Below are 16,308 nucleotides of genomic sequence, written 5' to 3' on the forward strand. Positions count from 1 at the left end.
TGTGTACAGTATACCATAAGCTCCCCTTCTTTCAAAGATGCAAAACAGATTTCCCTTATCCTCTTCAACATTCCCCGCAAAAAGAGCTTTGATGATACAATATCCATAACTGCTTAGCATCTTTCAGGCTTTGATCTTTAAAACGAACAATTTTGTAGAAAACCTTTAAAAAATTGTTTGCCTAGAAAAAGCTAACGCCAAGGAACTACCTTACATATATTGCAATGCACTTCACAACTAAGAGGGGAAAAAAGAACCTAATGTTCTCTCTTTTCCGACAAAAATACCTGGTGATTGCCAATCAACATAATCAGCTACAGTGCTGCCACCATCACAGAACACTTTAAAGGAAGGAGACTATGTATCTCAATGATAGCGTACCGTCAAAAGCATAAGTGACATAATTAAATATAAATTTATTTATTTTTTATAAAAACACCCAATTCCATCAAGGCTCTACAATTATAATGTAAAACTGCTATTATCTCCAATTAACATACACAAAAGCCGCAAACAACTAATTTATTGTGCTATTTCATTTAAACAGCTTTATTACTTGGGCCTGGGTAGCCCTGTTACTGTTTGTTTGTATGTGGTAACGCACAAATATTAGTCACTTTCCAGGCATTCAGGAAGGAGCAGCTTTGATTTCTCTGAGGCTTGAACTCAGGACCTTCAGATTATGAGACTGACACTCTGCAAACCACGCTAAGGCGGCTTTGCTGTGAGGAACTCAGCTCATCAAGACCTCCCGCATCACCTGACCCCCCAACAAGCAATCCTCCAACCGATGTCTCCAGACTCTCTACTCCTCACTGTCTTCCGCATCCACCTCGACTAGTGGGTGTCGTTTCCCCCAAACCCACAACTCAGCGGATCCCCGCACCACGGCAACTCAGGGTCCCCTCCTGGGCAGCTCAGGATCCCCTCCCCCAGACTCCCCCCCCCAGCAGCTCAGGCTCCCCTCCCCCACACCCAGGGCCCCCCCTCCCGACCTCGGCACCCCCCGCTGTCGCCTCCCCCACACCTACCTGGGTCGCAGCCGAGCCCCGAGCTGGGGTGAGGAAGCCGCTGATGCCCGAGCCCAGGGAGCCCCCTGCCCCGCTGCAGGCCCGGGGGACGCGGGTGGGGAGCAGCCAGGTTTCCGGGCAGGCGGGGGGGTCGCAGGCAGGACCCTGCAGCCCCAGCCCCCCGGCGCTGCGGGCCTGGGGGCCTATTGGCGGGGGCGACGGGAGACGAGGCCGGAGCAGGAGACACCCGGGGAAGGCGGGCGGGAGAGAGGCCGGAGCGGGGGGAGGGGAGGACAGGGAGCGAGTTGCCGAAGTGGGGGCGCCCGCCACCCTCACGCGGATCGACAGCAGAAGGGGGGGGGGGCGCCGACCCTTCAACGTGAGGCGCCCGAGACCGCAGCTACCGTCCCGCTGAAAGCTCCGCCTCCTCCACCCAGAAACTCGTGACGTAAACCGCAGGGGCCGTCACAGCCAGAGCCGACGGGGCGGGGAGAGCTTGAGGAGAACGTCACCCCGCCAGACAAGAGCCGTCGGCGCACGCACAGGACGCCTGCCCGCGCGCTCATCACAGCGCGACCTGAGGACGTTGTGGGAGAGGAAACGCGGCTGCTGGCGGCGCATGCGCAGTGGGAAAGCCACCCGTTGCTCCGATTCCAGCGCATGCGCAGGAAGAGCGGCGCGGTGGGCTTGGCTCTTCGCTTCTTCATGTCCTATTTACCTCGAGACTGGAGGCCTGTGTCTATTGGGTGTCTGGGAAGTGGGCGGGCTTTGCTAAAGGACCCCCCCCCCAGCCTAAGGGGAGGAGCCACAAGACCAGAGCCCCCCTGATTACGGGGATAGTTAATGGAAGAAGAGGGACAGGAGCGCGGTCAGAGGGTGAGAAGGAGGGACCGTGACGGGGACACCGAGCAGGGAGCCCCGGACAGCGCCCACTGCTCCTCGAAGGCCTCAAGGGAGCCAGCGGACGCCGCCCAGAGGAACTCCGCCCGGATGCGTGAGCGGACCGTGGATCGGAAACACGCCCCACAGTCAGCGGAGCCTCCATCGGCCAGCCTCCCCTCCCTGGTCGTGTACATGGCCTTTTTCGCCAGGGCGAGGAGGCGGTTGACCAGGCGGTCCCAGGACTTTGTGGGGCCACGGTTAAGGAGTGCGTAGAGGAGGTGAGGGGGAAAGTGCAGCCAGAAACATAATAGGCTGTTAATGAGGAGCCGGTGTAGGGGCTGCAACCTGGCGCACTCTAAGTAGACGTGTGCCAGGGTCTCCCTCACGCCGCAGAAGGGGCAGGTGTCCAGGACGGCGGTAAACCGCGCCAAGTACACGCCCGTGCTCACGGCCCAATGAAGGAGCTGCCAACTGATATCCCCGGCGGGCTTCGGGACCAGAGTGGAGGTTAAAAGAACCTGTCTTCGCATCATCTCGCTGTGCGCATGCGCAAGTAGACTACTTCTGAGGAGCCAGAATGATGTGTTGTGGCCTTTGAGGGCCTTGCTGCAGGAGCCGAGCTCTCACTAGCTGCCCCTGGGCCATCATTGGTCTTAGCCTACTGCTGCCAAACCTCGTGCCCGTGCCCCTAGAACTGTAGGGGAATCTCCACTAGCTGTATAGGAGCTCTGACACACAATAGGGCAAGGCTGCTGCAAGGTACTAGCACTTAGTTGGCATCAGGTTTGGGGGAGGGAGGTGTTCCCCCAAATTGCAGAGACACTCCACAGTGGGGAGGGAGAATAGGAGGGTCAGGCTGGAGGAAGAATTCAGTCACCTCTGTTTCTCCAGGGTTGTAGGCACTGTTTGCTGGCTACGCACCATCCTATTTGCCCCCTTCTGTGCCACCAGCTGAGGGGTTCATTGTAATTAGGCTTGGATGGAGTAGATTTTTAAAGGTAAATGTCAATTCCACCATACACACATGCTCCAAATGATAAACAAATATTTCCATCAGTAATTTAAATTTACAGCAAGGCAAAATAAAATGCTGCATGGGGACTTATTAGAGTCAAACTCTACTGATTTAGGCTTCTGAATGAGGCTTGTTCCAAATTGACTAGGAAATGAATAGTAAAAACAGGTATGGTTTATTGATGTAAGAATATTTACTTTGTATATTTTGACATGATATTAATTTATGGTTTAACAGTTTATAAAACTTTAATTTTTTGACTCTCAGCAGTTAGTGTCATTAAATTATCTGACCTCTCCAATTTCCCTCAGCTCTAAAAATCTAAAGCTATCAAAATTAGAAAATGCTTAAAGCCCATAATTTCATGCAACTATGAACATTTAAATAGATACAAGTTTAAAAGAAATGCTTAAACGTTGACATCCATCAATTTTTTAATTTTTTTTTGCCAACCCTAAACATAATGTAACAAAGAGGCTCAAGGAAGGGAGCTTGTAGGGGGAGCAATTTTTCACCACAAAGTGAGACGGTTGCCAATCACACCGACCTGTACTGTCTCATGGGTGAAGTCCACCTAGATTGCATTGGCCTTGTTAGCACTACACAAATAATCAACTATTAAGAATAGGCCACTTCCACCTTATTTGAATTGGCCTCGTTAGCATTGACCCCCTAATTGGTAAGGCAACTCCCATCTTTTCATATATATACTGCTTACTGTATTTTTCACCTGATGCATCTGATGAAGTGGGTTTTAGACCACGAAAGCTTATGCCCAAATAAATTTGTTAGTCTCTAAGGTGTCACAAGGACTCATTGTTTTTGCTGATACAGACTAACGTGGTTACCATTCTGAAAAATGTTTCTTTATACTCCCCATCGGATGTCTTGGACTGTAAGCTCTTTGCAGCAGGGACAGTCTTTTGGTTCTGTGTTTGCACAGCACCTAGTACAACAGGGTCCTGATCCATGACTGTAGCTCCCAGGTGCCACAGTAATGCGAACAATAACAATTAATAAATGCAAATGCCCCCAAATGCAAGGCAGAGTGCACAGAATCTTCCACATAGAGAACCAGCCAACTTTTCACATTGCTCCTTCACTGTATTTTCTGTGTATCTCACAAAGAGATCATTACCAATATAGCTGTACTATCAGACAATACAGGTTTCCCAGTAAAAAAAGAAGGTGATTCAGGTGTAAAGCCATATATTTTAGCAGTAATGCCAGTACTTGCCACTCTATTACACACATCTCACTCTCTTCTTTCAGGCCGGGGGACAGGTGTCATTTTGATCAAGAGTAGCATTTAGTGAGCTAAGAGGTCAACCATCTCCATCCTGTGATGACCAAGAGGCAAATTCAGTTACAGGCAACCTAAGGCCAACAGCAATTTGTTTCTGGACTCCTTATGTCAAATTGTGCTATCTTGAGAGAGAGAGAGGATTGTGAGAACTGCACATGAAATTAGGGGAAGTTTTCAATGACTTCTGAGCAGTGACTTCCTCAAAACCTGTTGTTGAGATTACAAGGCTTCAGATGGTTATTGCATCATTATTTTGGTGTTTATGTACTGTGTCCCCTGGTGCTTCTCACTTTGCTATAGATTTTTGAAAAGGAGATTAGTTTGTCAGCTCATTGCAGAAGTAAAGTTTTAAAGCAATACTGAACTTTACTTTCTGAAGAGATCTGGGACCAGATAGTTATTAGCAGGATGGTTCTGTAGTTCAGGTGCAGAATAGAGAGCCAAATTATATATATTAACTGTTCAGTATGCAGGCCAAGACCCATGAAGGGGGAAAGGCGTAATGATGCTGAGTCTTGCAGCACCTGCCTTTTCGGCACCTAGAAAAATCACAGGAACAACAAACACTTTAGTACACAAAGCCTGAACTAGGTACCAAACATGCAGCTCTTTTACAATTAAAGTGCAGCTCACAGAGCACCTCCCTCCCCCATACATCCTCTATTGTCTGACTACCAGACTGGACAGGGTGGAGCTTCTGCCCCATGGCTGAGTGGTGGGACTAGGGCAGAGGTGGGCAAACTACAGCCTGCAGGCCCATCCTGCCCGACCCTTGACCTTCTGGGTGGGGGGGGTCGCCCCCTTTCCTGCTGTCCCCCTCCCCTACAGCCTCAGCTCGCCGTGCCGGCGCTCTGGGCAGCTGGGTTGTGAGCTCCTGCTGGGCAGCGTGGCTGCAAGACTCCAGCCTGCCCTGGTGCTCTACCCTGCGTGGCTCCAACCAGGCAGTGCAGCTGCCCGTCTTGGTGCTCTGAGCGGCATGATAAGGGGGTGGAGAGCGAGGGGAGGGTGGGTGGATAAGGGGAAGGCGGTTCTGGGGGGCAGTCAGGGAACAGGGAGTAGTTGGAGGGGGTGGAGGTTCTGGGGGGGGGTCAGTCAGGGGACAGGGAACGGGGGGTTAGATAGGTTTGGGAGTCTCAGGGGGGGCCTGTCAGGGGGCAGGGGTGTGGATAGAGGTCAGGGTAGTCAGGGAACAGGGAGAAGCGGGGGTTGGATAGGAGGTGGGTCCTGGGGGGCAGCTAGGGGCGGGGAGTCCTGGGAGGAAGCGGTCGGGGCAAGGAGCAGGGGGTGTTGGGTGGGTCTTGGGTTCTGAGGGGGGGAAGCGGGAGGAGGGGGGATGCAGGAGGGGGCAGGGGCCAGGCTGTTTGGGGAGGCACAGCCTTCCCTACCCGGCCCTCTATACAGTTTTGGAAACTCCGATGTGGCCCTCAGACCAAAAAGTTTGCCCACCCCTGGAGTAGAGGCTTCTGCCCTGTGGTGGGGTCTCTCTCCTGAAGGGAGGAGGTCTAAGGGCTTTAGCCTCAGGGGGGCGGGGGAGTTGGGGCAGAAGCCCCACACCTCGGCAGATGCCACCCCAGCAGGTTGTGTGTGTCTTGCGGCTCTTGAACTTCTGAAGATTATTACAGGCGACTAAAGAGTCAGTACGTTTGGCCACTCCTGTTCTATACAACGAAGAGGGAGAGAGAGGTGTCTTAGACTGTGAACCACAAAGCAGCAAGCTACCCAGGGAGCTGCCTAAGCTAGCCAAGGGGAGACACTGACCAGAGGGATGTGTGCTAAGCCCTGCCCTTTTCTCAGACATAGGCGCCAAAGTCCAGCTATGAGGAGGTGCCTAGCACTGCTAGCAATCCATGAACTGGCAGAAGACAAGAGATTTGGCCACCTCAGTTGTGTTCGGGGCCTGAAACAAAATGGCGAGGGAGGGAACCTTTAGCCTCTAGTGGATAGAGTACTCAGCCTGAATGTGGGAGACCTCCCAATTAAGTCCCCCTTCCTCCTGAGAGGGAGAAGGGATTTGAACAGGGATGTGCTACCTGTCAGGCTAACAACTAGGCTCTGGAATATTCTGGTGTGGGTCTCCCTCAATCTTGCTGATTGAAGTTGATCCACTTTAATTAATTAATATTAATTGGGCCAATAAAAGTTAGAATGACTATATGGCCTAGTGGTTAGGGCACTCACATGCGAGTTCAAATTCCTTCATCCCCCTGGCCATTTTGTGTGAGCTCACTTAAGGGGCCCGCTCCAGTTAACAGCCTCTGACCACACCTACCGGATCGGGCCTCCATACATAACTTAGGTGGATGGGCACCTGTCTTTCCCGGTTTGAGAATCATCCTGGGGCTTAGGCAAGAGATGGGCACCCAGATACCAATCATGAGGTAGTACTGCGCATGCTCAGGCAGGAGCAGTGTCTAGAATGAAGCTGCAGTGTGCATGCCCAGAGGCAAAAACTCAGTCGCTGAGTTTTAGGCACCTACAGGGTTTGTTGGTAGCCAAGCAGGAATTTTATGAATCGCAGTGGTGCCTAAAAATGGGACTTCAGTGCATAAGTACCTTTGTGGATTGCATGCATCCTTAGATATTATCATGATAGCCATTATAGAAATCCATATTTATTTTTTATAAACATTTATGTTACTATAACTCCCACATGGCTCTATTGTACTGGGCATTGTATACGCAGATGAGAGACAATTCCTGCCCCAGAGCATTTACAGACTAAAAGACAGGAGGAGACAAAGGATTGAGCAGGGATGGGACAAACAACGTATGCACAAACACAAACAACTTTTTTATTTACACGTGTTACTGTTTCAGTGGGGTTTCCTCACATAAGGGCTACTTGCATGTCTAAGAGGATTACAGGATAAGACCATCCTATTTTTATGTGCTTTGAGATCCTTCAAAGGCAAATGCTGTTGTGAAAGATAATTGAAATAGTTAATACAAATGTCTCTTTAAAAGTGCCAAATAAGTACACAACTGATGAGCATCCAAATGAGAGGCGTGAAGCTCTTAATCATACTAATGAATAAGGGTCCCATTTAACACTATATTGTCAAGACCCTGAGAATTAATGAACAGAGGGTGCACAGGGATCCTGCCAAGTCAGGCGGCTTCATCCCACAGCAGGCAAAGCGTTGCCAGGCATGTTCCTATCATGCTGAGCTGATGACGATCATTGATCAAAGCTCCGTTCAGAACTCTTAACTAGTCAGTAAGCAAGGTGACCTTTTGCGCAGGAGTGACAGAAGAAGAGCCAAGAGAAATGCTGACTTGGTGTGATGCTTCTGCACCATCTCGTACAGTGTTTCTCAGCAACCGCTAGCACATCAATGAGCCACAGCTGCCTACTGTGCTTTGAAAACACATCCAACATGACCCCTTTTATTCCTGTTCCAGCCCACAGCCGTTTGTCAGTTTGAAACGTCTTTAGAAAGGAATTTCACCGAAGAAGAAAGAATAGCTGGAGGGTGGGGTATTGAAGGTCGCTTCTCCCATCTTAGAGGAACTCTAGCAAGGTTGGAGAGAGCTCATCATTTCACCTTTTTCCCCCTTTATATCTGTCTCAAATCATGCAAGCCCTCCAAGCATACAGTGAGTGCCAGTTTTGCGTGTGTCAGAAGAAATAATCCCGGGAGCTCAGAGTCTGTGGTGCTGGGAGTGGTATACCCAGAACACATCTATCTCTTTAAAAAAAAAAGAGAGCGAGAGAACATCGCCAGCATGGGCTAGCATTTCACCTATGCCTCAGTAAGCTGGGTCTATGCCAAGATCTCTGCATTAGGTGTGATTATTATTTATTTAAAAACTTGTTAGCGCAGACAGAGTCTCCTGGACTTCCTCCCTTCAGTGCAACTTCCTGATCTTTGATATGGGGAGCCCCTCATTCAACCCAGGGGTGGCTCATCCTGTAATCAGGGCTGGCTTAGCTACAAGCTCTCCAGCCCACAGGCAAGCCACCCTATTACAGGTGTATTGACAGGAGTGTCATATCTAAGACACAGGAAGTAATTGTCCTGCTCTTTTCAGCACTGGTGGGGCCCCAGCTGGAGTGCTGTGTCCACTTCTGGGCACCAAACTTTCAGAAAGATATGGAGAAAGTGGTGAGGGTCCAGAGGAGAGCAACAAAAATAATAAAAGATTTAGACAATATGACCTACAAGGAAAGGTTAAAAAACTGGGCATACTTAGTCCTGAGAAAAAAAGACCGAGGGAGGACCTATAGCAGTCTTCAGATATGTTAAGGACTGTTATAAAGAGGACAGTGATCAGTTGCTCTTCATATACCGTGAAGATAGCACAAGAAGTCTTCTTAGCATATGCGCAACGTGTCTCAGGTGGCACATGACCAGGCTTCATCACCGAATTTTAGTCTACTGGTTGGATCATTAGCTTCCCCAGCCCAGGCCGGGTTCTGATGGGGAGTGCGATGTGAACGCTGATCCATGCCCCCAAGGACAAGGAGTAATGGGCTTAATCTGCAACAAGGGAAATTAGGGTTAGATATTAGGAAAAAATTTCTAACTACAGTGATATTTAAGCACTGGAATAGGCTTCCAAGGAGGATTGTAGAAGCCTCATCAGTGGAGGTTTTAACTAAAAGGTTAGACAAACACCTGTTATGGATGGTCCAGGCATACTTGGTCCTGCCTCTGTACAGGGGACTGAACTAGATGACCTTTTGAGGTCTCCTCCATCCCTGCATTTCGTTGATTCTGAGCTGGTGCAGTGGACTGGAAAGTCTGTAACAGCTTAATTATATTAAGCTGCTGAAGATTTGAATTCATTGAATGTGAAAATGAATAATACAATGAACACAGGATAGCCTGTTATTTAGGTATTAAATTCAACACCTGAAGAGGCATAGGAAGCATTAGGTTAGGGAATTGTAAAATGAGTACTAGCCATTTCTACAAAAGTAACTGTCAATGAAATAGTCAGTTTGGCATAAACAGGCTTGGGAGAAGCTGGAGGGGGCAGGGAGGGTTGCCCTTGTGTAAACTCATGCACACAGGCTGGACTGGAGGCAAGAGCAGGACCTGGTGGGGAGTTAAGTTGCTGCCACAGAGCCAAGGATTTGGCCACGGAGCAGGTAAGAATAGCTGGGATCCCCCTTTCCAGCCTAGAGCCAGCTGCCCATCCCTGCCCCACCAGGTCTCTGTACTCCCCTCTCTCCTCCTCTCTCTCTGTCCCCCCATTCGCAGTGTTTTCTTGCACCTGTTGGTTTCCATTCATGTGGGAGTCTGTGTTGAGATCAGGAGTGTGTGACCCTGCCATAGCCAGCACTTCCTTCTGATTCTGGAGGAAACAAACTGCTGATTGGTGATTTCTCAGATCTCTTCATTGGTACTGAAGTCTGTCCGATCAATTCCTGGACTCTTTCATGGGCACTTAGTTTCGTTTTGGTAGAGCGCCAGCTCTCACATTGGTATGTTAGCACTGAGATTACATTGGAATGGAAAATTCTCAGTTTTGTTCTGATGCTATCCACAACCTTGCCTGCTGCACTTTGTTGTAGCTGCCGGTCCCAAGCCTGGATAAAATGGGGAAGGCTGAGTGCCGAGTAAACCACCTAGCCTTTTAAAAAAAGATTCACTGGCTTCAGAAATTGAACCAGGCTACAATTCTGGCAAAGATGGTTGCTCAGCATAGAGCACTGCTGTCCCCTTGTGCTGCATGAAGGTTCCTGGTGAAAGCCAGTCTGTGGAAGCCAGAACCCTATAAGGTTTGATTTTGGCAACAAGAAAACACTTGGAAGCCTTTGTGTCTGGCCTCTACTGCATTGTTCTTCATCGCCCACCACAAGACACATGTTTTTCTGAGACAGTCTGTACCCTATGTTCAACCCTTTTTCAAGACTATGATAAATTTTGTACAAATTATGCCTTGTAAGGTATCATTTGAAAACTCATAATTTGCTAATCATTACTGTTCTGGTAAAATATGAGGGGCAACATTGTATGTAAAGTTATAAGATTCTACTGCATAATGTTACTAAGACATATGTCAAATCTGGGTAAGCAGCCACAAACCAGTTCCTTAAAGACAAAAAACAAACTGATGTATCAGGCAGGTGTCGACAAAATAAAATGGACCATTACCTGCTTAAATGACCATTCTTTGGCAGGAAAAAAGGTGTGATCAATAAATTTACATCTTGGCAAAGCAACAGTTGGAGATTCCTGTACCCAAAGACTTTCTCTCCTGAACCCCAGATGGAGAGGATTCTCAAAGAAGAGGAAAAAGTGTAAGAATGGGGAACAGATACCAAGTTATTCCTCCTTTTCTCTCTATCCACAGAAGCCACATCCGAGGAACAAAGACACAGTTTTGGACTGACTGAGGGAAGGATCCTGTCTGAATGGAATTCAGCCAGCAAGACGGTTGCCTGAAGCATGCGATGAGAACGACTTTTGCTTTGAATTCACTTAGGCTTGTTAGTTTAGCTGCGTTTTACCTTTTATTTCTTTGTAACCAATTCTGACTTTATGCCCCATTACTTGTAATCACTTAAAGTGTCTTTTTCTATAGTTAATAAATTTGTTTTATCTAAACCAATGCTTGGATTGAAGTGTTTGGGAAACTCCATTTGAGACAATAGAAAACGATATGCACAAATCCTGTTAATAAAATTATCGACTTTATATGAGCTTGTGACTTTACATGTGTTGTCCAAGAGAAACTGGGCTGTACAAGATGCACATGTCTCGGGGGAAGTCTAGGACTAGGGGTTTACTAGTGGTGCTCTGCCGTTTAATTCAGGAGCAGCTGGCCATAGCACTCATATTATTAAGTGTGGCCAAGGACTTACATAGGTTTACACCCCTGCATCCCACATCTATCATCAGGTGCTTTTACCCCAACAGAGGACCGACAGAACATAAGGTGCAAAACAGATAAAGTTTATTAACAAAGTAGAAACTAAACAAGGTGGGACTCAGGACACCCAACTTAAACGATAGATATAGAACAATCCCTCACCTGTTAACTCCCCAACCAGGGCTTGAAGCCCAGGGCCAATAATATTTACAAGAGGCAGGAATAAGACATGACAAGCTGACACAGTACCATCTCTTGTTGACAGGTAGGGCACGTCTCATCAGCAGAACAGGAGGACTGGCCACATAGATGGAGAACCAGATCCTGGAATTGGGCATGCAAGGACTTCTTCAGTTAAGTAGCTCTTCTTCCTGGTCTTCTCCCCAGCGCTGTCCCTGGGTGAGTTGAAGGTGGATAGCTGAAGGACTGCTATCCTGAGTGGAAGTAAGAAACCCTCCCCAATATGCTGCAGATGTTACACCAATGGTACAGATACCTGGAGGTAATCCCACTTCTGGACTGGCTACTCCCGCACGGGCTCTGAATGCCCCTAGAGCAAACAAATTCTGCTGCTACCTCCAGTACAAACAGCTTTCACTGCTGCCTCTAGGGCGGACAGCTGCGAGTGACTGGATTGTTGGCCTTATATAATCTCCTGTTGCTGGGCAGATTAGCCAGTCGCATAACCTCCTATCTGTTCCCACTATAGCAAAAAAAGAGCACCAAAGTGAAAAAGGGTGCCAAAGCCTGTATGAAGAAAGGGAACCAAGATGTATGCCAAACAATGACATAGGCAATTGAAGATGGCCTGACAGGGAATAAAATGATAAAAGCAAAAGTTCCCTCCCAATATAGTATAGCTGGGAATAATTTACACACTGGAGGCTGGGTGTGAGCGGACCAAGAGTGGTTGCTCTCACAGTGAAGCACCTATTGAATTCCAGAGATGTGTGGGTGGAAGCCCATCCACATTTGAAAGATCTCCCTCAGCCTAAAGGGTGGAGCTACTAGACCAGGATTCAAATGAAAGCAGAGGACAACAAATGATAAAATTGGAGTGAGCATGAGGGTCATGGGTTTAAAATCAGGGATCTGGAAGGGGTCTTTGAGCAGAGAACCGTGGACAGTGCCCACTGGTCCTCAAAGGTGTTAAGGGAGCCAGCAGAAACAGCCCAGAGGAACACTGCCTGGATGTGTGAACTAAGGGAGGAGCAGAAATGAGTCCCCAAGTCACAGAGCACCTCCCCATCCAGCATCCTCCTCCTGGTTTGGTGGACAGCCACTTTGGCCAATGCCAGGAAACAACTGACAAAAAGGTCTCGCAAATTCTTGGGGCCATGGACAGGGTGTGCGTAGATCAGGTGGTGCGGAGAGAAGTGCAGCCAGAACCTCAGCAGGAAGTTCTGGAGGAGCCGGAGAAGTGGCTGAAAGCTGCCATACTCCAGGTAGACGTGTGCCAGGGTCTCCCTCACACTGCAGAAAGGACAAGTGTCAGGGATGGAGGTGAATCATGCCAAGTATGCACCCAGGCGCATGGCTCTATGGAGGAGCTGCCAGCTCACAGCAAAGCAGTGCAAAAGGCACCCCAGGTTGGAAAATTGAGGGGACACAGCTTTTCAACAGTCCAGATTGTACCCTGGGGAATGTAACAGCTTCTCACTAGCTTAACTTCCTGACACACACAGAGACAGACCATCCCCTTCAGCTTCCTGACCCACATGCCATCCTTCTCCATTCAGAGTTCAGCTGCTGAGATTACTGCCCTTGCACACTGCTCTGCCCACATCACATATGTATCCCCAGGGCTGGTCTTAGGGAAAATGGCACGCTGGGTGAACATGTAATTTGGTGCCCTTTCTTTGAAGGCAGATGCACGGGGGTTGGGTGGATGGGAGGGCAGTTCCCTGTATGGTGACTCCTCCCACAGCGGCAGGGGAGCGATTGGGGCAGGACGTGGGCGGGGGAGGATACAGAACTTCTTGCAGCCAGAGGAGGTTTTCAGCGGTGGATCAGACCCAGACCTGGGAGCAACCCATGCAGGGGAAGAGGAAGTCCTATTCCTGGCCAGGGCCAGCAGCTGGAGTCTGGCACATGGTAAAAGTCCCCGGCCAGAACACCCCCTGCCCAGCTCTGGATCCAGCACTCGGATGTTAAAGGGGCCTTGGACTGGCTTTATGTGTGTGGTGGCGGTTGACCAGTGTGCCCCCCTGCCCACAGCACCCTGGGTGGTCACCCACAGCAATTGCCCACATTGCCCACTTATAAGGCTGGCCCTGCATATCCTCTTCTTTGAAGCCTTCCATTGGCTCCCCATTTTTCACTGCATCAACTCCTCGTCCTCATGTCCCTTCACAATTCTCTTACTTAACAGTTATCTGTTCTCGTCTCATCACAATCACCTTCCAGCAGCCTGTTTATCTCCTCCTCCAGTCATTACCTTTGGGCTTTCTTCCACACCAAAACATCTTCCTTTCACTAGTCCATAAAGGCCCTACTCTTTCCTTCAGATGCCACTCTCAGAACCCTCTTGTACCCTGACACCTACAAGAAACTGACCAGCACATAATGGCTGGAGTGGAAGACAGCTGCACAGGTTTGTTTAAATCTCCCCCCCAAAACTAACAAGCTGTGGCCGTATCATCTCCCAGACCACTGTGCATGTACGTTGTATCCTCTGCTCCTTTTTTTTGTCTTCTTAGATTGTAACATCTTTGCTCCATGGATTATCCCTCTGTATACTTACACGACCTCAGTATCTGAGCATGCTCCTGAGGCACAAAGAGGCTAACCGTCTCAGGAAAGCTACCATACTAATATTCTGAGGGTCAGTCTAGTGCTTTAAACCACAAGAAAATCCTTCCACCTCTTGTCTATAAGTTTATACCAACAGCATAGAACCCACATCCTCACTGGATCCTTTGGACACTATCCCAGCATAGATAAATAATAATGACCTCTGATTTTCTCATGGGCCTAAGATGCTCCCCAGTTATCTGCTGCTCCCATGGGACCATCTCCTTTACAGACAGTTTTCCCCCCACTCCTCTGCCTTTTTCTGCTAAGGCTTAATAAAGTTAGGCACTTGTTTATATAATTGCCCGAGTGAGCTATACAGTGTGTATGTGGGGGGGGGGGGGCGAGGGATCTAAATCCTTACATTACAATGGGAGGGATGAGAGTTACACTAGAAAATCAAGAGCATGATTGTTCCTTTTAAAAAAAGTAAGTTGGGCCAACAATTTCAGCAAGTGACCAGTGATTTTGGGCACCCAAATTGAGGGGCCTCAACTTCCAAAAGGGCCAAGCACCCATCCTGTGAAAGTCAGGCCCCTTTAAAAGTATCTTAAGTAGGAAAGGAAACCCTTTCCCTCACCGATGCCTCTCCCAGGCTTCCCCTCCCAGGGTTACCCTGGAAGATTACTGTGATTCAAACTCCTTGAATCTTAGAACAGAGAGGAAAATTCACCTTCCCCCCTCCTTCTCTCTCTCCCCTCCCAGACTCTCCCTGAGAGAGAAAGTAATCCTAATACCGAGAGAAAATTAACCTTTCTCTCCCCCTTCCCTCCTTTCTCCCCACCAATTCCCTGGTGGATCCAGACCCAGTCCCCTGGGGTCTCACCAGAATAAAAAAACAATCAGGTTCTTAAACAAGAAAAGCTTTTAATTAAAGAGGGAAAAACAGTAAAAATGATCTTTGTAAATTTAAGATGGAATATGTTACAGGGTCTTTCAGCTATAGACACTGGGAATACCCTCCCAGCCTAAGTATACAAGTACAAATTAAAATCCTTCCAGCCAAATACACATTTGCAAATAAAGAAAACAAACATAAGCCTAACTTGCTTTATCTACCTAGTACTCACTATTTTGAATCTATAAGAACCTGTATCAGAGAGATTGGAGAGAAACCTGGTTGTACGTCTGGTCCCTCTGAGCCCCCAGAGTGAACAACAACCAAACACTAACAGCACACACAAAAACTTCCCTCCCTCAAGATTTGAAAGTATCCTGCCCCCTGATTGGTCCTCTGGTCAGGTGACAGCCAGGATCACTGATCTTGTTAACCCTTTACAGGCAAAAGAGATATGAAGTACTTCTGTTCTATTAACTCTTACTTATCTGTTTATGACAAGCGTATACCAGAGGTAAGGCCTACTGTTTCTCAAGTACAAAATTGCAAAAGGAATCAATGTTCCCCCTATTTGAGGATGCATTTAAAGTGATGCTAATGTTGTATTCCACCATAATCACATAATATTCCCGCTCCTCTATAAGTAGATTCATACAATGCAGTCAAAAAAATAAATCAGCAGATACTTTGAGTATAGAGGATAAGGAGTCATTTTATGTTATGCAAATTAAGTTACTTTCTTTTTGGTTTATGGTTGACTCTCTCTGTAGATCAGCAGTTTTCAAACTTCATTGCACCGCGAGTCCCTTCTGACTACAAAAATTACCCCATGAGCCCAGGAGGGGGGACCGAAGCCTATGTGCACCTGAGCCCTGCCACCTCAAGTGTGTGTGTGTAGGGGGCAAAGCTTGAGCTCACTACCCTTCATGGGGGGGGGAGGGGAGCAAAGCCAAAGGGTTTCAGCCAGGTAGGGGGGCTGTAACCTGAGCCCTGCCACCCAGGGCTGAAGCCCTTGGCTTTGGCTTTGACCCCAGGCATTGGGGCTCAGACTTCAGCTTGAGCTCCAGCAAGTCTAACACCAGCTCTGGGTGACCCCATTAAACAATGTGCCGACCCAGTTTGAGAACCAGGGCTCTGGGATACTGTATAGGCAAGTGGTCTAGGTTCCTAAAACAAGCTTCAGTTCGCTTCCAATCAGCATTCTTTTGTGGATCCTAGAAGTTCAGAATCCAAACATATGCGGAGGGGAAGTTGCATGAACTCTATACCGGGATCTTGTGTTTAGTTTTAATTTCTTACACGTAGAAATATGGTTATCTTGGCAAGCTAAGGATTGCACTTAAGCAAATGCAGTTGATCATATCACTGGGTTTTAGTCAACTTAATGACCAAATTTTCTTCCAGGAATGTTCTCCAATTGTTTACCTTATCTAATACTTACTGTAGGAAGGACATGCCCACACTGGCAGGTTTGAAGGAGATGATTTCATCTCTTTACAGGTCCTTCCTTACTACTAGATCAATGAGTAACGACTTTCTCAGAAAAACAGTTATCAGTATGAGATTAAATCTAATACAAAAGCTTCTTGGCTTTATATGCTCAAACCCCGCCTCCCGCTCAGAACCAGTATTAATGTTTTTG

The 16,308-nt window shown here is 48.1% G+C and overlaps 1 protein-coding gene across 1 annotated transcript in view; it reads right to left on the minus strand.

The window, feature by feature from the left end:
• The window catches only part of MAP3K2 (mitogen-activated protein kinase kinase kinase 2), an 89,802-nt gene extending 88,373 nt beyond the window's left edge, over positions 1 to 1,429 (minus strand). The window contains exon 1 of the mRNA XM_030579572.1: positions 1,032 to 1,429. The gene's annotated coding sequence lies outside the window, so the exon portion shown is untranslated. The remainder of the gene's footprint in view (positions 1 to 1,031) is intronic.
• Between the last annotated feature and the right edge of the window lie 14,879 nt (positions 1,430 to 16,308).

This window comes from Gopherus evgoodei, chromosome 11, assembly GCF_007399415.2.
Source record: "Gopherus evgoodei ecotype Sinaloan lineage chromosome 11, rGopEvg1_v1.p, whole genome shotgun sequence".
NCBI classification, from domain to species: domain Eukaryota; kingdom Metazoa; phylum Chordata; order Testudines; family Testudinidae; genus Gopherus; species Gopherus evgoodei.